The sequence below is a fragment of the Triturus cristatus genome, chromosome 1_1 (assembly GCF_964204655.1).
Source record: "Triturus cristatus chromosome 1_1, aTriCri1.1, whole genome shotgun sequence".
Classification (NCBI taxonomy): Eukaryota; Metazoa; Chordata; class Amphibia; order Caudata; family Salamandridae; genus Triturus; species Triturus cristatus.
This window is the reverse complement of record NC_140579.1, coordinates 1,149,293,738-1,149,316,581: the sequence shown is the minus strand read 5'-3', so window position 1 is coordinate 1,149,316,581 and position 22,844 is coordinate 1,149,293,738. Positions and strand designations below refer to the sequence as shown.

The following is a 22,844-nucleotide window of genomic DNA, read 5'->3' as shown; positions in this document are numbered from 1 at the left end:
TGACGTGGTCAACAGAGCCAAACCGAAGTACATTGCGCAGGGAGATTGGGTACTGGTGAAGAAGCCCTACAAAGTACTGAAAGGGGAATCCGTATTCCAAACCCCATTGCGAGTACACGATGCAACCAGAGGGGCAGTGTGTCTGGAAGGTGGGGGATGGCGTAGCAAGGATGACATAGTCAAGCTCAAAGCTGGACAAGAGGAAATCATCAGGAGGAGTGGTCGCATGCATGAATCCGAGAGCGATGATAGTGTGCTTGAGTGGCAAGACAATGAGATCACCGGGGGAAGTATGTGCGATGATGAGGTTGGGGGCAAATCCCCTGCACAAGGCTGGGCCGGAGGCAGAAGCGCACTTACGAGTGGGAGCACAGAGCATGGTACGGGAGGTGCTGAGAGGCAGATGGGCCCAGCCTCCAGACCAGGGAGGTATGGCAGTCACAGCACGGGGAGCCCGGGCCAAAGCGGCACAGGTGTTGGTGGGGTGGCACAAAACCCGTATGTTACTCCTAGCAGGCCGGCACGGCATGTTAGGGCACCTAAGAGATTTGAGGACTTTGTTATGAGATGATAATGTGTTTCACATGTTTTTTGTTGAAAAGGGAGATGTCGTACATTGAGTTAGCGGACTAGCTCCGCGGCGCCTGACGCAGTCTTTCCTCGCTGTTTGCCTGCCCTCCTGACGTCATGGCCAATCGCATTTCGAGGTCGGCCGTGACGTCAGCGGGGCGCGGCGGATCGGCAGACGGGAGCGCGAATTCATTACGAGCGGTTGTCTTCCCGCTCGCTCCCCGTGGGCCGTTGTTACCAGCATATTTACAGATATATAATAAAGTGTTGTTCTATCACCACTACGTCTCGCCTCCCTCACTCTGCCACTACAATGCGATAGGTCACTTCCGTGTTTGGAGGAAGCAGCACCGACCAACTACTGTTAAAATACGCTACAGGGTTGTATCTTTTAATTAAGGGACTACTTCCTTGTGTTTTCGCCATGGCGCCTGGTTCTCGCATACCTTTAATATATGCAAGGCCGCTTTCTTCGGTGATGTCACACCACCCACCCCTCGCTCCTTGTTTTAAAGTCCAACTCCGTATTCACTGCACTGACTGAAACCCCGCTGTCACGGCTAAGGATGGTTAGACGTTTTACTCTCGCGCTCACGTTAATTAAGTTATTTTCCGAGATATGAAAACATGTCTCCGCTAATCATTTGAGCTCCTGACATCTGGCTCACGCGTGCAAACGGAGCTTAAGTGGGAAAATGCATTTCTTGGCATCTGAGCATTATGGCCAAAGAAACCTTAGTAGGTCCTAATGACAACATTACAAGATCTGTGTTTTTTCACGCAGGGGAATTCACACTGCGGTTAGCAAAAAGCAAGTTTCACCACCTCTTGTGAAATGTTGTGGCGCCCAGGACGCAGCCATTAACCGTAGCTGACCCCTGTCAGCACCTAAAGTGTGAATAGGTAGGCTTGCTTCTGAAAGTAGCTGGCAGCAGACGGGGACTCGTAGCACAGAGAGTTCGACACTCACTGCTGACATCTTCTGTTACTGTAAGTGTAACCTCCTGGACATGAGGTCAAGTTCTGCCAAGCGCAAACTCAACTGTCTTTCCTTTGGTGGTTGCTAAAATAAGCGCGTAGAAACTGGATAATAGGTCTACATATTATTTACCCCCTCAGTGAATGTGAAATTGTACTTTTTTATTCAAACAACACAAAAAACAATTATTATTCAAATATTAGCTTCAAAAACTTTAGGCAGACAACGTTCATTGGTCACCCTGCGTAAAACAGAATAAACGTTTTGTGAGAAAATAAAATGCCCTTTCCACAGTTTTTCAGCATGCTTATCAAGAGTGGAGCAAACAGGGTATGCACATACAAATTCGAAGCAGGCAAAACTCAATAGAGCTCCATTTTTGGGGATTGTGTAAAAAATAAATTGAACGGATGTTATTTTCTCCTAATTTAAAATAAATGTATGTCAGGCAAAATCAGTTTCTCCCGTTTCTTACTATGGAATACGCGTTAAGAATACAAGGATAGCATGCTTCGTTCAGTCGTGTCATCGTTTTTCACTACAAACACCCGTAATAAGTCTGCCCCATATAAAACAAGCATTTGCAATGCAATAGGTCTCGCGTTTGTGAGAGTTTAAGCTATTAGCATTGTAAATGACAAAGCCTTTTATTTATGTTTTAAAAAACAAAACATAAATACAAGGCATTGTCATTTACGTCAATAGCGCAAATTCGCGTAAATGCGAGACCTGTTGCATTGCAAATGCTTGTTTGTCTTGCCATCTTGTGAGGGCCAGCCACATATGTGCCCTTTAAACATCTCCAACCCAGCTGTCTTCTGGGTTAGAGCAAGTCAAAATATCCAGAGCGCTGTGGAGCACCGAGTGAGGGTGTGCCCACCAATCCTAGGGCTGCTGTCAGGCTGGTGAGAGCAGCGCTAGGATTGGCCAAGGGAGTTGCTGCATCCTGTGCCAGTTCCTGCTAAAGAGGTCCGGACCAGAGAATATCGTGTTCGTGTAAGGTAAGGTTTTTTTTAAATATATTATTTGCGCGCATACTTGCCCTCCCCCTCACCATAGGTGCCAGCTGCTACTAGAGGTGTAAGCAGTGGCACAGTGAATTAATTTCCGGCAGGACCCTCATTATCATACCATGACCCTCTTGTACTTTGATGGCCATCAATGGCACCAGATGGGCAACCATGGTAGGATGGACCACTCCTTTGTCATAATGTATGTATGCCTTGCCTAAGGTGGTAACCATTGGCGTTTACAACAGACCCTTTGCATAATAATCATTTGTTACTATTACACAAATTATGGTACTTACTTTTTTTTAGTTTTTTTAACCCAGCCCTCCCGTAGTTATGGCAGAAGCAGGTAATGTGCCACGGGAGCAGGGGGTGGCTAACACTCACCGAAACATAATGATCAAGTGCAACATTTTTTCAGAGGTGGATGTAACTCCATTGGTGTTTTTTTGCACAGCGTCAGCTCCTGCTCGATTTGGTAGTAGGTGGGAGGCCCAGCAGGGTGTACGGTCTGGTGGGGCAGACCTTGTGCTAGGCGAGAGAGCGGTGCAGCATGCACCCTGGTCTCCCGCACCCAACTCATGCACCGCAGGGCTGACATCCTCGACTGAGAGCAGGGCCTCCTTGACATTGGGGTGGTGGAGACTGGTAACTGATATTCAAAATCATTAAATTGTATATGTATTACTTTTCAGGAGGCATTATTTACATCACAGTTAAGCGTAAGTGAATATATAGGTATATGTGTGTTTGTGACACATGTTTGTGTGAGAGCGGGTGAATGAGAAAAGGTCTAATCAGTCAATATAGGCATTTTGGAACAGAGCAAAAGTCCAAGACATGCACTCAGGATCTAGTGCCTTATTTAAAGTGCATAATTAATCAAAGTGGGACAGTAAGTCTGACAGATTTTGGTTATCTGGATATCTTTCTCATGGCCATGAGCACTTGGTCCTTAGTGTGTGTGTGTGTGTGTGTGTGTATATTATTGCATATATTATATGTATATAGGCATTGGTGTATATATACAAAATTAATTAGACATTAAATATGGTTTTGCACTGTGGCAAAAACACATTTAATGCTTACATAAACATAATTATATAGAATGTTGTATGTGTCTACATAAATAATATTATGCACTCCAAAATATGCTATGCATTAGGTCTTCTTGACTTTGTGTGTAGGTGGAAAGTGGGGTATACTTGGTACAGACTGAAACTAGTGTGGAATGTCATGGAGGGTGTCAGGAGGACTGGGAGTGAAGTGGACGTCAAATCATACTGCTATTGAGATTTAAAAATATTTGATTCTCAAATCTATGGTGAGCGGCGGTCACCTAGGATGTCAGCAGGTAGCATGGGAGCAGTGGCGGCTCGCCGAGGAAGTGCCGCGGGGCAGTGAGGCAGGGCAGGGGAGGGGAAGGTGGGGGTAGTAAACTCCGGCATACGGCTGAACGGAGTTAAGTAAATAAATAAAACAATTTACATTGCGCACGCTGCATCGACGTCGAGTTGGCTTTGCAGCGAGCGCAATGTAAATTGTTTTATTTATTTATTTACTTAACTCCGTTCCGCCATATGCAGGCGTTTACTATCCGCCACCACACCCCTCCCCCGCACCCCCACACCCCTACCGCCGCGCAGCACTCCCTCGGCGAGCCACCACTGCATGGGAGTCAGGAGTCAGGTATGTTTAGGCTGAGGTTGATGAGCCGGAAGTGGGAAGGACAGAGGGAAGATCTCAATGGTGGTGGGACTCCTCCATGACCCTCTTGTCACTGCACAATATTCTCTATGAGATGTAGCTCAATATTGTTGACTTTAACTGTGGTTTGCGTTTGTGTGCGGTTGCGAAAATGTATGACGGTAGCAAAAGAGGAATATCAGTTGTAATTGTAACTCATTTTAGACCAGAAAACTGTTTTTTGGAGGCCATAGGGGGGACATTGGGTCTGTTACTCAAGCAGTACATTTGTTTGCATGTAAATTCTTACTACATGCACATTAATTTTATTGTAGAAACCACTACATATATTAGTCTCATTTGTTTTTACTCCTTTTAGCAACATCAAAGAAGAGGAGGCCCTGGAAAAGGACGCCCTCTGGTAAGTCATGTATACATTTGAATTTACTCTTTTTGACTTCAATTAGCACTCGATCCTATAGTAAGGCAGCATGGTCTTCTGTTAAACTGTATTTTTCTTTTTTCTATTTTTCCTAGCTTTCCATTTATCTACTTTAGTTTGTGTCCAAAGACTAAAGACACATTCCAGTGTTTCCTGTTTATATTCCCTTCCATTTCCACAGCTTACTTCATCCTGTTTTTTTTGTTTTCTCTCCTTACTCCTTTGTCTTACTGCTGTATCATTAACCTCTCCCTTACCCTCTTACAGTTCTCATCACCATTCCATGCTTTTTCATTTAATCATTATTTTCCCTCATCCTTTCCTAGCCTTTTCCTTATTATTAAAAGATTTATATCGTTCTATTTTTGAGAACTTCATTTTTCAATAATAGAAGAATTACTTTCAAAGTGATTCTTTAAATAGCAATACATTCAGATTAGTTGGATAAGTGGTTGTTAGTGGCATTGATAAATAATTGGCTTATTTTCTGGAACCTTCCGAGGCAGATACCGAGTAGGAGGGCCATGGCAAAGATCAAAAGGAGGAGGAGGAGAAGCAAAAGGCTGCTGGGACAAGTAGTAAATCAGGGTCCCACTGTCTTCCCAATAACAACTGCTACATTTGTTGCATTTTGTTAGGGCATTCCTTTCCTACCTTAGCTGGATCCCCAATCCTTTTTAAGTTATCCACCTTCCTATGTTTTCGTCTCTGTCCCTCGTCCAATTAAAATAAAGAAAGCATTAGAGGCGTGTTCATGTTGCCCTTACCCAGTGCCCACTCATACCATACATAACAATTCCCATCTCCTCCCATCTTGATACTTGCTCCTAATTCCCCCTCAGCCTCTTCCCAAGTATCTTCCTGAAATCCCATCTAAAATCAATCCTCTACCTTCCATTAACCACCTAACCTGTCCATAGCTCAACCTAAACCCAGCCCAAGGCCTGGCCAAAAACATCAATCTTACCTAACACTCACTTGCTCCCTCACCCAGGAATAATATTTGTTGTATTGTTAATGATGTGAAGATGTGGTGTGAGCACTGGGTCTTGGGTGGTACTCAGGACTATGGAAAGAGTAGAGATACTGGAAATATTTATATGTGCGATTAGCTTGTTAAAAAATTACCACAAGTGGGGCTGCGCCAGGCAATGAAGTCCTGTAGACTGTGAGTAGTGTCCAAAAATCCTTTATTTCAAATTTCGTTTTTTTCATATGAGTAAACAACACGCAGCCAACGCGTTTCATTCCCTCAAGGGGAACTTCATCAGGGCTGGGAATGACATGTAGAAAGGATACAAATCAAAACATGGACATAGACCAAAAATCAACCAAAATTGTGTTAGGAAACAAACACATTGTGTACAAAAAAATAACAACGGCACAAAACTAAAACATAAACCCACCTTTACTAGAATGGGAGAGGTTAAACACATATACATAGATATATAAATCGACGATAAGTACTGTAGTACTCAAAGTTAAAACCACATTCCTATATACAATTAAAATGACCTAGCAACAATCATATAGTTTAAAACAAATCACCACACACTGCGCACATTGACGCAGTTTTAGCGTTTTAGTTTCCATGTTTGTACAGAGATAGATACATGAGAGATACAGGTCAGAGTCAGGAGACCCCATATTCTCACCTGCGAGAAGGTAAAGTGAACAAGAGGGTAGGTAGCGCATCATATGCTATACTTAGTCAATGATAGAGAGAAACGAAGAGAGGGGGGGGGCGGTGTATAAGCTATTTAGTCACAGAGGGGTAGACGGGTAATACATTACACCTGCATACCTTATAGGTTCGTCAAATGATATCCAAAGGTGAAATGTTCAAATAGTAATTTTCCATAAAGAAACTTTAGAGCTTTGGAATTTTCTCCAGTATATTGCACTGGAAGCCCTTGGAGTTATTGCAGGCATAATATGGCCAATAACTTGCAAATATGATGTCAACACAGCCTCCATGTAGGTAAAAAAAATTAAAACAATAAATATGTTGCACCCCTTCCATACCACACCCGTAGCCCCACACAGTAATATTAGGTAGAGATCTAATAGCGTGTTTCACATAGCCATGTGACAATGTGCATCGCTATCGCGATCTGATCCCTCAACGCTTTTCACCAGACATTAATAAATCAAAAAAGTCAACAGACTGTGAACCTATCTTGAAATGTCTCAGATGTGTGCCATGTCATATTGACCTGCTTTTATTTTCATGTACTACGTTACTGGGATGGCACCTTGAGAGCAATTTCAGCAGTGTTATTCAAATAGCGCGCAACTCACTTTAGGGACTAGCTGGTGTTTTTTGTTGTTTTTGTCGTTTGCCGTCCCGAATGTATGATGGCAAGTTATGTACATGTTTCTGCAGTTTGAGATTAATGAACTCAGAAAGTTTCTCTCTCGGTGATCCCACCCCCGATATAATCGGTTTCCCATTGTGGGAAGTCCCCTTTCTTGTGCACCTTTGGGAGTATATAGATGCAGGGAAATCTTGGATTCTCAACCCTAAGGTTCTCTTGGTCACTCAACAAGCATACATCCTTCCATCCAGTTAGTTTAAGGTTAATGTCCGAAATTAATTCCCAAATAGGATTGCCACCAATCTTTTCGTAGCATTGGCCATCATTCAACTGTCGGTTTATTTCCCCAACATAGTCAGAGGTAATCTTGACCACGACGTTGCCGCCCTTGTCGGCCTCCCTGATAACAATTTCCTTGTCACCCCGAAGTCTAATCAATGCCTTCTCCTCCATAGTGTGACACTATATTGTGACTTGCGTTTGAATTTGGTGGAAGCTTCCATTTTGTACAAACCCTCACTAACTCTTTCAGAATAGAGGTCGATGTTGCAATGGTATGTAGATGGGGTAAATTTAGACTTAGGTTGTAGGCCACTATTAATCGTCAAGTTTTCAGTTATGTTCATTTCTTCCATTAGTGATTGCATGTCCACCCCATCATTTTCCCCAAGTGAAAGGAGACAGTGTATGTTTTTCACATCAGCTATGGTGTGCTCAATGGGCCTGGCTGCATTGTTGGACATAGTCATAGGCGGTACTTTATCATTGAAGAAATGTAATGTTCTAACAAATTTAAAGAGATCCACATGAACATTAACCAATTCCCCATCCTGGGTCGGACAGAAGGTAAGACCCTTACAGAGTAAGAGCCATTCATCAGAGTCAAACAGTCTTTCAGATAGATTTATAATTTCCAGATCATTACCACCTGCCATTTCTACCTGCAACACATTTCTATCTAACACAGAAACTATCTTATGCTTAATATTGGCACCACCTTGGTCTTGAATATTAGTTTGACAATTTAAAGATGGCGACCGTGAGAGTCCCAACTCTGACTCATTTCCCGGAAGGAAGGGGTGGTACCTCATACTTGATAACCTCGGTATGGTGTTTGAACTTGATAGGCTCGGTTGGCAATGTGGGAGGTTCGATAAGTACTTTTTTTAAGTTCAAAAGATTTTATTAGACAAATAAAGGTGTCGATACAGAAGAAAACCTAAAGCATAACAGCAATATGAGCTATATAATAGAACATGACTGTGAAAATAAACATGAGACTGAGAGATAACAAATAATTGAGGCGAAATAACAAAAAGCAGTATTGGAGGTAATGTGCAATAAATGAATTATAAAAAATGCAAAGGAACAAAAAGGTCAATCAAGGAGGTTTAAAGACCTCCTGCTGAGAGGGAGGCAAGTGAGACAAGCGTTTAGCGCAAATATCAAGGTACAGGGTCACAGGGAGCCAAAGATCCTGTCGCTTTTTGGCCAGACTAAGGGGGTAAACAAAGACAGTATCTAGCCTGTGATTATGACATACATTGTACCACCATGCTCTAAAAGAAATATTAGCAAAAGTTTTCCAATTAACAGTAATTTGCTGGAATGCAACAGCTAGCAATAAGTCAACAATTTGCATATTAAAATCAGTGTCTGCCCAACAGGGAGAGAGACTTCCTAAAAATATATTAACAAAGGAGAAGGGAAATGCAGTATGAAATATGGCATTGATTTGGACCCAAACTTGTTTCCAAAAGTTGTACGTAGCAGTACAGGAAAAGAGCATGTGAAAAAGAGAAGCCTTAGGTGTCGAGCAGGACCAACAAAGGTCAGGTATTAGAGGAAACCTCTTATTCAACATGTGGGGTGAGAAGAGAAGTCTATTATAGATAAAAAAGAGGGTTTGCGTGAGAGAAGCAGCCCTAGACGACTTACGAAGTTTGGTCCACACATTATCCCAAAGAGAAATGGGCCAGGAGATGCCAAAATCAGACTCCCACTGTTCCTCTACCTTGGATTTTGACCTGGGTGCGAGAGTCTTGTGGAACGAGTGGTAAATTGAGGAGGCTGTGGGATAAGTATGTAGCAAGGAGTGGAGGTGCAGAGTAGGGCTGGGAAGGTCAGATTGAGGGGGAGAGTTAGAGAGTTGGGTGTAGGTGGACATAACTGCGTTCTTGAGTGTGAGATACTTACGGGTGAAAGAGTGAGGGAGATCAAACTTTTGGCTAAGAACGGAGAAAGGTAAGAAATCGGAACCGGAAAAGAGATGGGACACCCAAATCAAGCCCTTCTGTCTCCAAGATTTCCAATAAAAGGGTTTGTGGTTAATGAGGATACTATTATTATACCAAATGGTGGTATTGAGAAATTCAGCGACAGAAGAGGGGGTGCTTGGGGAAGCGGAAAGAAGAAGTTTGGTAGTGAACTTATGTATGGGAGTGGAAATAGCCTGGGGCTTACGAGAAAACGAGAGATACTCAGCAAAAGTAAAGGGGGATAAGGACAGACCCTCAATAACAAGCCATAAGGGGGAGGATTCAGCAGGATCCCGCAACCAAAGGGAGGCTTGTTGCAGAAGGAACGCTTTGTGATAAGTGGGGAAATCTGGAAAGTCAACCTCACCCTCTGATTTGGGAAGTCGTAGTCTGCACAAGGACATGCGCACTTTTTTGCCAGACCAGAGGAAAGAAGAGAGGACAGTATTGATTTTCCTAAAAAACTTAGCTGGAATAGGCACCGGAATATTGGAGATAGTGTATAGAACTATTGGGGAGAGCATCATTTTAATCGTGTCGAGGCGACCCCACCAGGAAAGGTAAAGTGGGTGCCATCTGGAGGTGAGATCGGACAGTTTCTGGGTGCATTTATTAAGGCACAACGAGACAGTGTCGGGGAGAGAAGGGGTAATATACAAACCAAGGTATTTAATATGTGAGGGACTCCAAGTGAAGTTGGACGCAGCAAAATCAGGTTTAAAGGTAAATTTTGTAAGGGGCAAGATTTCACATTTGTCATTATTCAACTTATAGCCAGAAATTTGGGAATATTCATGAACTTCAGTTAGAAATGTGGGGATAGAAATGGCAGGGTTGGACATAAAGAGTAGGATATCATCCGCATAAGCAGCAAGTTTGACGTTTGTTTGTGAGATTTGGGAACCATGCAAATTAGGATTTTGGCGGAGTTTTGAAAGGAAGGGTTCTAAGGCCAGGTTAAAAAGGAAAGGGGAGAGGGGACAACCCTGACGGACTCCTCTACCTAAGCTGAAAAAAGAAGAGACTAGACCATTAGCGCAAACCGCCGCTCTGGGACTGGAGTACAGAAAAGAAACAAAGGAGATAAAATTAGGACCAAACCCAAAACATCTGAGGGCGGAAAAAAGGAAAGTCCACTCTACCCTGTCAAACGCTTTTTCGGCGTCCAAAGCAATTGCCACTAGCGAATCCTGGAACCTTGAGGATCTGGACAGGACATTGAACAGAAGTCTAGTATTGTCTGTGATGAAACGACCCTTAACAAATCCAGATTGTTCCGGGCCCAGCAATTCAGGAAGAAAGGGATCTAATCTTATGGCAAGGGATTTAGCATATAGCTTGTAGTCAATGTTGACCAAGGAAATTGGTCTATAGTTCTTGCAATATTGGGTGTCTTTTCCTTCTTTGGGTATAATGCATAAATGGGCGTCTGAGAAAGTGCCAGAGGAAGTGCCACTGAGTATAAAAGAATCAATAAGATAATGCAATCTGGGTAATAGTAATTTGGAGAAGTGCAGATAAAATTCGACTGTAAATCCGTCCGGACCCGGGGCTTTATCCTTCTTGAGTGACTGAAGTGCAGTGTGTAATTCGGAGTTAGAGATGGGCAGTTCAAGAGTGGATAAGTCAACAGGAAAATTAGAAGGTGCCTTAATGCTAGAGAAAAAGGTGGTGAGAGATTGGGCAGTAGGGTGAGTTTCAGAAGAGTAAAGCGTGGAGTAAAAACGGGAAAATTCCTCTAAGATATCGAAATCTGTGTGCTTTAAAACAGAATTAACATCATAGACAGACTCAATGTTCAATTTATGTTGCTTAACTTTTAAACAATTGGCTAAGATCTTCCCCGCTTTGTTCTTTCCCCCATAACATTTTGAACTAGATTTCAACAAGTATAGCGATGCATCATCAGTGGATTGTTTGTTAAATTGCATCTTAGCCTTAATAAGAGTAGTCAAACTTTCCTGCGAATGAGAAGTATAGAAAGAATGTTCCAATTTTTTAATCGTGAGGAGGAGATCACTCGCGTGCTTGCGAGCGGTCTTACGCTTTCTGGCTACATAATCAATGATGAAACACTGGCTGCCTTAAAAGCGTCCCAAATAGCATGCTTGGGCAAAGTGGGTGTGTCATTAATGGCAAAAAATTCTTTAGTGAATTCAACAAAGCAGGTGGTGAATTTGGGATCAAGATGTAGAGTATTGTTGAAGCGCCATCGTTTTGGCCCAGTGGGCTTGGGTAGGATATCAATATTAACCAGTACAGGGGCATGATCAGAGAACAAGATGGGGCCAATGTCGGCATGAGTGAGGGACTGAGAAATATGATGGGAAAGGAAGATGTAATCAATGCGGGACTGTGATTGGTGGGATGGGGAGTAAAAGGTAAACTCTTTAGTAGTAGGGTTACATAAGCGCCAGGCATCAATGAGTTTGTGCTGGGATATTGCTTGAGCAAACAGTTTATGAGACTTATTAGGGATATAAGATGCTTTGGAATGTCGATCTAAAAAGGGATCGAGGGGTAGATTGCAATCTCCTGCCATAATAAAATTGTCATCAACGTATTCAGAAATACGAGAAGCCATTGTGCGCCAGAAGGCAGGGTCACCGCCAGTAGGTGCGTAAATGTTGAGAAGGGAGATGGGAATACCCTTCGAGGAAAGTTTGACGTACAACCATCTACCTTCAGGATCCGACTCAGAAGTCAAGAGCGAGTGAGAGAGAGATTTGCGAATTAACACAACCACACCATTTCTCTTACCATCACCAGGAGCAGAGAGCACATCGCCTACCCATCCCCTCTTAAGCTTAGCAGCTTCAATATCAGACAAATGAGTTTCTTGCAAGAAGGCAATGTCGACATTCAACTTAGCTAAATGAGAAAGAATTTTTTGCCTCTTAATAGGAGAGTGAAGACCTTTAACGTTCCAAGAAACAATGCGCACAGACATTAGGGATTATTGAAGGAGTAATGCAAAAAAAAATTAAAACATTGAGAGACAGCCTCGCAAAAAATAAGAACATAGGAAAAAGAAAGAAAGAGGTAAGAATAGAGAAGAAATTAAATGGACAAGAGAAAGAAGAATAAAAGAGGAGTAAGGGATATCATAAAGATAGAAAAAAGCCAGGGTGTTGCTGAGAACGATAAAGAGATAAAATGAAGTCCAGAGATGTTGATAAGTAAGGTCAAGTGAAAAAGCAAAAAGAAAATGCGCACAAGGACCAATGAACAAATAAGACACAAAAGAGGAGGATCAGAGGGAAAGGAACGTAAATATGAGTCATAGGAGAAATGATGTAGCGGGGTGATAAAATATATAAAGAGAGAGAAGCATGACCAAGGGAGCCAGTAAGCAACGAGGGTAAGGAAGGAGAGAAAGAGGAAAGAAGAGAACGAGCGCATAAAAGATATTGACACCAATAAACCTGAAAATATGAAGAGAAAGAACAAAGTAGGGAGAGACAAAACAAGAACAGACATGTCAAAAAAGGAATGAGGAATACTTACAAGGGGTAACTCAAGGAAGGTACGATCAGGAACAGGGACAAGCAAGGACGTACGTGGAGGTAGGGGGAGGGAGGTAGGGCCAACTGAAGAAGGCAGGACACTCGGGGTCAGTGGAACGTCCAACCAGAGAAACAGGGTGGAACGCACAACAATGATCTGTAAGGGAAGAAAGGTAACAAGGTTAGACAACGGCGGACGACAAGGGCAGAAAACATGCAATGAATAGAACAAACCAAGGAATCTCAACATCAATAACAAATACTACAGTGGAAAACATACACTCATCATGAGAACATGCATGTTTAAGAACAATTGAATTAGAAAAATCAGCAGACATAAAAAACTAGAGCATCATAATAAAACTTCAGAAAAAGTCACGGTGGAAGAGAAGAGGAAGGGCCAGAAAGCTCCATGTCAGCCTGGCCGCAGGAATTCAGGAAACTCCGAAGTCGCGTAGGCTCCTCATATGTCGTAGTCTTATTATTGTAGGTGACTTTGAATAAGCAAGGGTGGAAAAGACCATATCTAGCACCGATGGAGCGAAGATCAGGTCTCATGTCCAAGAAGGCCTTACGACGATTCGCAGTAGCTCTGGCATAATCCTGCGCAAAGAACAAGGTGGAACCCGACCGTGTGAGGCGAGGAGAAGCTCTGGCCGCAGAAAGAACTTTCAACAGATCAGTGTGCTCCCAAAAATACATTATTACACCTCTAGGCTTCATTGGTGTGGAGAGAGAGAAGGAAGCTCGACCAAGCCTATGGGCCCGTTGGATATTGAGTGGGGTATCCTCAGGCAAGTGTAAAAGCTTGGGAAGAAAAGACTTGAAGAAAGTGATGGGATCACTCCCCTCACAGCCTTCCACCAGGCCGTAAAGGCGAAGATTATTGTGTCTGTTTCGGTTTTCCAGGTCCTCCACCTGCTTCTGGAGAGAGGAAATCTGCGTATGCATGTGGGTGACCTTGGCTGCAGAATCTTGAAGAGAGGAGACATCACGTTCCACCGATGACATTCTTTCATCCATCAAAGCCCAATTGTCAGTAAGAACCTGCAACTTAGCATCGGTTTCCTCCATAAAAGGGTGCAAGGCCCGTATCTCTTCGAGGAGTAGCTCCAGTGAAATGGTCGAAGAAGATTTGGGAGGCGAAGGTGGATCCTTTTTTAACCTCTTAGGCGTCATTTTTACTGAAGACTGTGAAGAGGCTTCCATATTCGGCGTCGTCTCACTGGTAGAGGGAGACTGGGAAGCTTCTAAATGAGCCAGTTCCGTGAAAAGCTTGGAGTTTTTAATATAGTTGCGCTTATGAATCTTGCCGGAACCATCGGCCATCAACGCGCCTGTGAAGTGCAGGTTCACCCTGCTAGACTGAAGACAAAAACAAGTATTTTGCGGGTTCCGATGAACGTGGAGATTAAAAAGGAGCAAGCAAAAAGAGTTGACAAGAAGAAAAAAGAAAGGAAAAAAAAAAGAAAATAAATGCTAAGCCAGAGAAACTTGGATACCACAGAGCCAGGAGACGGAGATGAGTACTCAAAATGGCTGCCAAAGCTGAGGAGAGCAAAAAATATAAATTAAGTCCATGAAACAGCCGTAACAAGTAATAAAAAATCACCTAGCGATGTAGGACTGCGACATCCATGTTGGTAGTGCTGGGAGCATTGCAGGATCCATACAGCAGCCGGAGACACAAAGCGCGATAAAACGCGCTGCTGAAGGAGTTATGAGAGGAGACAAACAAAATGGCGGTCGCGGCCGATGCAGAGCCGCGACCAGGAATAAAAACGGGCAGCAAAGTCAGAGCAGGTCCGCCTCGGCATGGAAAGAGGGCTTAGGACATGCCTGACACCTTCCGACGATGAACGCTTCCCTTCATTGTTCGCCTGAAGAGCGCGAACCGCCGATGAACTCTGGCGCGGACGGAGCCCCTACGCCGGCGCCGCCATCTTCCTCCGGCGCCTAGCCACGCCCCTTCGATAAGTACTTGAACAACGAATTTGGCGTGCACATCAATTTTGGAGTTGACCGGACGAACGTCTTGATGGTAAGGTGATGGCAGCGGCTATTTTCTGTATGTGTGGATATTTGGTCTCAAGGACGGATGACCGCGTATGCTATTAGCAGTGCCTATGTTAGTAATGATAGCACCACGTATTTGGACGTCATTCCTTAAAGTGTGGCTCCTGTACAGTAACCGCACTTTACGGTTTGTGGTTTAGTGTGCAGGTCGGTTATGGTATCTCTGTGACCGGACGGGCACGTTACGGTCATGATCTGCATATTTAGATTATTGGTGACACGGGGTCTGGCTTTACGCCACTGGGGTGGTACCTTGTAAGCAACTTCGCCTCCGTTATTTAAAGGACGTGCAATCTACGTTAAAGGTTGGCTGGACGTTGTTTATTGTTGCGACCTGGAGGGACATGGTCGAGATGTATAGTGTTGATTAACACACATAAAGGAGCCAAGGATTATTCGATACATATTGATGGACCTTCTTTTATTTCAAGGATTGTTTGATACATATTGGTGGACCTGCTTTTATTTTCATGTACTACGTTACTGGGATGGCACCTTGAGAGCAATCTAATACAAAACGGTTGGGCACCGGAGGGTCAGAGGGAACAAGTTTAGAGACCGCACAGGATTGATTCCCCCATGGAAGTACATATAACACAAAAGAAATCCTGGGGTCTAATGGTAAAGAGAAATAGGTGGTATGTAGGGTGAGGAGGGAAAACCTAATGTACGTAGTGAAACTGGAGAAAGCTCCAAAACCATGGTCATACAATCACCGTGGGTAACTAACCCCATCACATGGGATTTTCATCCCAAAGAAAATCTCAAAATCTCAAGGGGCGACAGCGCCCTTGTGTGAGACGTGAGTACTTTGTGCTATGATTATTATGCACCAAGAAAGTGGAATAAATCCACAAATGAGCCTGAAGTGAGTGGGGATTGCAGTGCTGGTAGTAGTGAAAAGGGGAGTGTATTAAAACTAGTGACGGGACGGCCAGAGGACTTCTGTTAAACAATGCCGTACCGATATTAGATTAAAAAGAAGAGGGGGCAACACTAATCTGGTGTGATCAATGAAGCAACGTGAGAGAATGTGGTCGACATGTTTCAGCCATAGCGCCTATCTAGGCTAGGCTTTCATCAGGACCTTGAAGCTACTGCAAGGAAAAAACAACGTGACAAAGGATATGATGGGCACCCTCAACTTGATTGTAGAGTGCAAGTCTCCTCAGAGATACATACAGCACCTAGATAACAAAAGAAGGGGAGACAGTGTAAAAATGTGTGGAACTAATATGCTCAGTCATGACTAATAGGAAAAATATAAACTTGAAGCATGGTCCACTCACCCGTACAAACTGGGTGGTAAGAGGACCTCCACCTGGCAACCGCTCAGGAAGGAACACCGCTCTGAAAGGAAAATGTAAGGCTGCTGATGGGGGCTTACATATCAAGAGCAAGTGTAAAAGAAGTGGGAAAATCAACTGAAAACGAGGGAGAACTGCCGGAGGCAGTGTCTGCACACGAAAATGAGCTCGGTGAGATCATCGTGAAGATTAAAACGTGGCTAAATGCTGAGCAGATAGTCAGAGTAATGTGAGGTAATACAAGTCCGTACAGAGGCGAACCAAAGTTGAGGCAAAAAAGGCAACGCTCGAGGGTAGGCGCCTTCAAATTCAAGTAATCAAGTGAAACCCAGAGAGCGAAAAAGCCTACCTGTCCGTCGGGGAACCAGGCTGGAATGAGCCTGCAGCCGAAGGTCCCGTATGGTTGGACGGAGGCGAAAGAAATGACCTTGTTTCACATTTCTGAGAGGGGCACTCGTGATCCAGCCCGCACCACATCATTGCCTTGCCTACCCTCTGTATACACTGGCTTAAACACCTCTGGCCGTTGTATATATACATATATATTTTGTTCCCTAACCGTCTGCCCAATAATCCGTGGCCTCCCCGGGACATCCCACACCACCCATGCGAAAGTAGGTGTTTTACACATCTGCCCGTACTCTCCATGATGCCTCGCGCATTCCAGAGCAACACGTGCCTTGACAGCCTACCTTCTAACCTGACGGCGGCTTCCGCATTCTTTACGCTCCCGCGTCATCTCCCTGACTCTTCATGACGCTCGAGCCAGCGATTTTGACAGCGTCATTCTTGCCCTGTCATTCCCATCTCCCAGGTTACAGCCAGTTAGTTGAGACAGCGCTTCGTATTGGCTCCTACTCTTGCACGCATACATTACCTGTCGCGCGATTGGCCCTCCATCCGCCGGCAGTTTTTCATTTCTTTCGCCTCCGTCCAACCATACGGGACCTTCGGCTGCAGGCTCATTCCAGCCTGGTTCCCCGACGGACAGGTAGGCTTTTTCGCTCTCTGGGTTTCACTTGATTACTTGAATTTGAAGGCGCCTACCCTCGAGCGTTGCCTTTTTTGCCTCAACTTTGGTTCGCCTCTGTACGGACTTGTATTACCTCACATTACTCTGACTATCTGCTCAGCATTTAGCCACGTTTTAATCTTCACGATGATCTCACCGAGCTCATTTTCGTGTGCAGACACTGCCTCCGGCAGTTCTCCCTCGTTTTCAGTTGATTTTCCCACTTCTTTTACACTTGCTCTTGATATGTAAGCTCCCATCAGCAGCCTTACATTTTCCTTTCAGAGCGGTGTTCCTTCCTGAGCGGTTGCCAGGTGGAGGTCCTCTTACCACCCAGTTTGTACGGGTGAGTGGACCATGCTTCAAGTTTATATTTTTCCTATTAGTCATGACTGAGCATATTAGTTCCACACATTTTTACACTGTCTCCCCTTCTTTTGTTATCTAGGTGCTGTATGTATCTCTGAGGAGACTTGCACTCTACAATCAAGTTGAGGGTGCCCATCATATCCTTTGTCACGTTGTTTTTTCCTTGCAGTAGCTTCAAGGTCCTGATGAAAGCCTAGCCTAGATAGGCGCTATGGCTGAAACATGTCGACCACATTCTCTCACGTTGCTTCATTGATCACACCAGATTAGTGTTGCCCCCTCTTCTTTTTAATCTAATATCGGTACGGCATTGTTTAACAGAAGTCCTCTGGCCGTCCCGTCACTAGTTTTAATACACTCCCCTTTTCACTACTACCAGCACTGCAATCCCCACTCACTTCAGGCTCATTTGTGGATTTATTCCACTTTCTTGGTGCATAATAATCATAGCACAAAGTACTCACGTCTCACACAAGGGCGCTGTCGCCCCTTGAGATTTTGAGATTTTCTTTGGGATGAAAATCCCATGTGATGGGGTTAGTTACCCACGGTGATTGTATGACCATGGTTTTGGAGCTTTCTCCAGTTTCACTACGTACATTAGGTTTTCCCTCCTCACCCTACATACCACCTATTTCTCTTTACCATTAGACCTTGAGAGCAATTTCAGCAGTGTTATTCAAATAGAGCGCAACTCACTTTAGGGGCCAGCTGGTGTTTTTTTATTGTTGAGGTCAGAGGGACATGGTAGAAAGTAAACGTTTTGAATGGCGCAGATTAATGCACCAATGACTGTGAAATACAGATTAGGGGACATTCACCCTTTAGAGGCCATGCCATGCACTATGAGACTTAAGGCATTGTGGAGCCTGGGGATAGGGAGGCAGCTGCTCAGTATTTACCAACTGGCAGGTCCACTACGTCGGTCAAGGCGCATTATGGCGTGGCACGCATCTGAGACATTAGGTCTCAGATGCATGATAGGTCTGCAGTCTGTTGACTCTTTTGATTTATTAATGACTGGTGAAAAGCGTTGAGGGATCAGATCGCGATAGAGATGCACATTGTCACAAGGCTTGTAAAGCACGGTAGTAGATATCTACCTATTATTACTCTGTGTGGCTACGGGTGTTGTATGGAAGGGGTGCAACATATATATTGTTTTTATTTTTCATTGCCGACATGGACTCTGTGTTGACATCAGGTTTGCAACTTACGGGCCTTATTATGCATGCAATAACTCCAAGGGCTTCCAGTGCAATATACTGGATAAAATTCTAAAGTTTCTTTATGGAAAATTCCAATGTGAACAGTTCACCTTTGGATATCATTTGACGACCCTGTAAGGTATGCAGGTGTTATGTATTACATGTCTACCCCTTAGTGACATTAGCTAAATAGCTTATACACCGCCCCCCCCTCTCTGTTTGTCTCTTTGTCATTGACTAAGTATAGCATATGATGCGCTACCTACCCTCTGGTTCACTTTACCTTCTCCCGGGTGAGAATATGGGGTCTCCTGACTCTGACCTGTACCTCTCATGTATCTATTTCTGTGCAAACATGGGAACTTAAACGCTTAAACTACTTCAATGTGGGCAGTGTGTGACGCTTTGTTTTAAACTATGATTGTTGCTAGGTCTTTCTAATTGTATATAGGAATGTGGTTTTAACTTTGAGAACTACAGTACTTATCGTCAATTTATATATGTATGTATTTGACATGTGTTTAACCTCTCCAGTTCTAGTAAATGTAGGTTTGTGTTTTAGTCTTGTGCTATTTTTGTTTTTTTGTACACAATGTGTTTGTTTCCTAACACAATTTTGGTTGATTTTTGGTCTATGTCCATGTTTTGATTTGTGTCCTTTTTACATGTCATTCCCAGCCCTGAAGAAGTTCCCCTTGAGGGAATGAAACTCGTTGGCTGAGTGTTGTTTACACATATGAAAAAAACAAAATTTGAAATAAAGGATTTTTTCACACTACGCACATTCTACAGGACTTCATTGCCTGGCGCACCCCCACTTGTAATTGGTTTGGATTTGGAGCACAGAGGCGTCACGCAACAGCTGGCGGTGTGGAGTATTGCGCAGGATTTGATGGAACTAGGGTGAGGTGCAGAGCTAAGAGTCTGCCGTTGAAAGTGTAGCTTGTTCAAAAATGATCATATTGCTCTGCCAGGCTGGCTCTATTAGTGTTGCATGATATAGTAAAATAAATTGTGCTGCCTACATTTTAAAACACCACAGTTTTAGAATGGCAATATATCTTTCCTGTCTAATCATTTTTTAAACATGTACTTTCCAGTCTTGTTATTTTTTTTTTGCACATTACTAAAGTGTTGGGTCAAAGAAAGTGTCCCCCCCCCCACGAAATTATTTATATAAACTTTTCTATTTTTCATTTTCTTCCCTTTGACCACAATTTATTCTTGATTATGCAGTTGCTTGTAGTGGATTAATTAATGGAAAGTACTGCAAATAGCAACTATGTAAACAATGTGTAAGTCACAAGGTTACAGAATCACATAAAAAATTCCAGTGGTCCTAGAGAACCAGCACCCCATTGAGCATGACAAACGTGTTTGCAATGGATGCTACAATTTATGTTCTTTTTTTCTTTCCCCACAACAGTATACCTGCTATTCCCTTTGGAGGCCCATCGACGCACTCTACCTGTCCCACAAAGGAGGATGGGCGCCAGAGGGAGGTGGCCGCTCACCTGCGCCTACAACAAATGGAGGCAACTGTGGGGGCATATCACTGACTGATGATACTGGGGTGGGAGGAGGAGGCAGTAGTAGTCATTCACCTTCCAGTGCCCTGCTGATGCATACGAGGATAAAGCACCATCGCCCTAGCCACTGCATGTGCCGATAGGTTCTTTGTCCCACATAGCAGCCACCACCACTTACCCCTCAACTGCAGAATTTCTCCTCTGAAAGACCCTCATAGGCATTTACTAACTAAAGGAGAGCCAGAGGATGACTAAAAAACAGACAAACTTTTGGAGGGGAATTAGTAGGGACAAGAGTGAACCTATTGATGGTGGTGTGGTTGGGAAGTGGTAGGTTAGATGTAGTTTAGTTTCATTTTGTGTGTGTTTTTTGGATTTAAGGAGAGGCAATGAGTCTTTTAAGGGTGAAGTGGGTGGATTTATTTGTAAAAATAAACAGTTTATTTTTTCATACTTATGGGTGTTTTAACTAGTATTATTATTATTATTGGTTTTGTTGTCATTATTATTAGTTATTAGTTGTATAATTAGTTGTACTGTTTACTGTAACATCCATAATCAAGGATGCTCTACCTACCTACCATCAGAGTAGAGGTTGAGCCCCGAGCCTGGCCCATCATATGGTAGTTATCTAGTTGTCCACCCTCATCATCCTCTCTCTAGTCTACGCTCTACTTGCCACCAGGATAACGCCAGTGCAGGCCTCCAGTACAGCCTCCTGCAATCAGTGTTAGGAATCTGACTATGTATTACCTTTGTCTTTCCCCTTCATGACTTCATTTGATGTCACCTGAGAGTACTCACCCTCCCATCAGTCAGTAGTAGTAATATCTGTGTACTGACCTATCCTCCGCAACTAGTCCCCACTCACTACTAAGGAAGAAGACCACTTTCAACAACCAATGAATCCACAAAATGTGTTTATATTAAACGTACTGTGATGTCCTATTCAACCTCTAAACCAAACACTTCCTTCTTCAAGTTCTTACCTAAACAGAAATGTATTGTCTGCCACCCCCCCCCCCTAACACTTGCTGTTGATGCTGTGGATTTGCTAAAGGGACTAACTGCTGATGGTCCTAACACTATTGTCTTTAAGCTAGAGTAACCGGGCGAAGACTACAACTGGGGTATACCCAGGATGTTACCAATAGTGAATGGGGAATAACCACGATCGCTAAGATGAGGATTGAGTGGGACACGGGACCGCCAAAGAGACACTGGAGCGCCGACCACAGGGGAGGACTGTGTAATTGTTTGTGAATGTCGTATTCTTCCTTTGTGTGGGTAGCAATAAAAATAAAATACTTCTCTTTTTTTATAAAAGTGAGTATTTGGCTGGACAATGATTTATTGCTGCGCACATTTTGAGCTAAGAGCCTATGTTCACACCTCCCCTGCGGGAGTCTTTGACTGCTAAACCACACTTACCACTGAGTGTCCAGTGCAGAAAGGGGTACTTGGCTCAGTCGCTTGGAATCCATAGTAGGTCAGGCCCCGGGATATCAAGAGTAAAAGGCCTCAAACCCCACAGTTGGGCCCCGTTACCCCTTCATGCCCCGTGGCCTTCTGAAAGAGTTTCTGACAGCTACCATGCCGTAGGCTATGAGCCCCTTTGTTTTGCCCCCCAAGCCGCAACATTACAAAAGCCAATAGTTCTGACTCGTAATTTAAAATGCTAGCCAGACCTATTGGCTTTGCAGTGTTTGTTTTTTAAATGTCGCCTGATGTTTCTAAAGATCAGGAAACTTTTTTAAAAAACAAGCATTTGCAATGCTATAGATCTCGCATTACAGTTTGAGCTATTGATGTTGCATTATTATTTTCAAAGCCAGTAGCTCAAACTTTTAATAATACAAGACCTATTAAATTGCAAATGCTTGTTTTGTAAAAGCTCATCATGCCGTGCTTCCACTTTAATGGCGGCGGCACACCTTACTTTACAGGGCTTGTTTTTTTTTTAAAAAAGAGGCATGCCCACCAGTAAAGTGAAAGTGCAGCATGGACCGCTTTTACAAAAAAAAAAGATTTGTTTTTTAACTTGACAAACAAAAGCTTTTTTTTTGTAAAAGTGCCCCATTCCACGCTTTCACTTCAATAGCGGCCGCGCACCTTCCTTTAGACGAGCCACATCTAAAGAAATTTCCACGGCCGCCATTAAAGGTAAAGCGTGGAACGAGGCGCTTGTAGGGAAAAAAATAGTCCAGCCAAAATCAGTGGCGGCTTCTCCATAGGGGCGTTTGGGCGTCGCCCCACTGCTTTCTCGCAGTGTTAGAAGCAGAAAACTACCATTTTATGTTTCTAATTCTCGCACTGCAGGAAAGCAGAAGTGCCTGGTTGGGGGCGGGAGGGTGGGCTGTCCTGCACGAAGGCAGGGGGGAGTGGCTTGCCCACTGTTGTGGGTGCTGTTTGGTCAGCCCTAGAGCTGACCAAACAGTCAATACCCTCGACAGTGGGTAAGCCACTCCCCCCTGCCCTCGAGCAGGACCGCCCACACTTCTTTTTTAGGTCTCGGCTAGCGTAGGCTGCGCAGACATGCACAGTCTCACTGGCGGGATTTTATGTTTTTGGGTA

At 43.8% G+C, this 22,844-nt stretch overlaps 1 long non-coding RNA gene across 1 annotated transcript; it reads left to right on the top strand.

Annotated features, from left to right (window-relative positions):
* The first annotated feature begins 2,518 nt into the window (after positions 1-2,518).
* On the top strand, positions 2,519-20,598 carry LOC146871745 (uncharacterized). Its single transcript, XR_014959600.1, has 4 exons — positions 2,519-2,550; positions 4,625-4,666; positions 19,420-19,644; positions 20,168-20,598. It is a non-coding gene; the product is annotated as an uncharacterized LOC146871745 (long non-coding RNA).
* Positions 20,599-22,844: the final 2,246 nt, after the last annotated feature.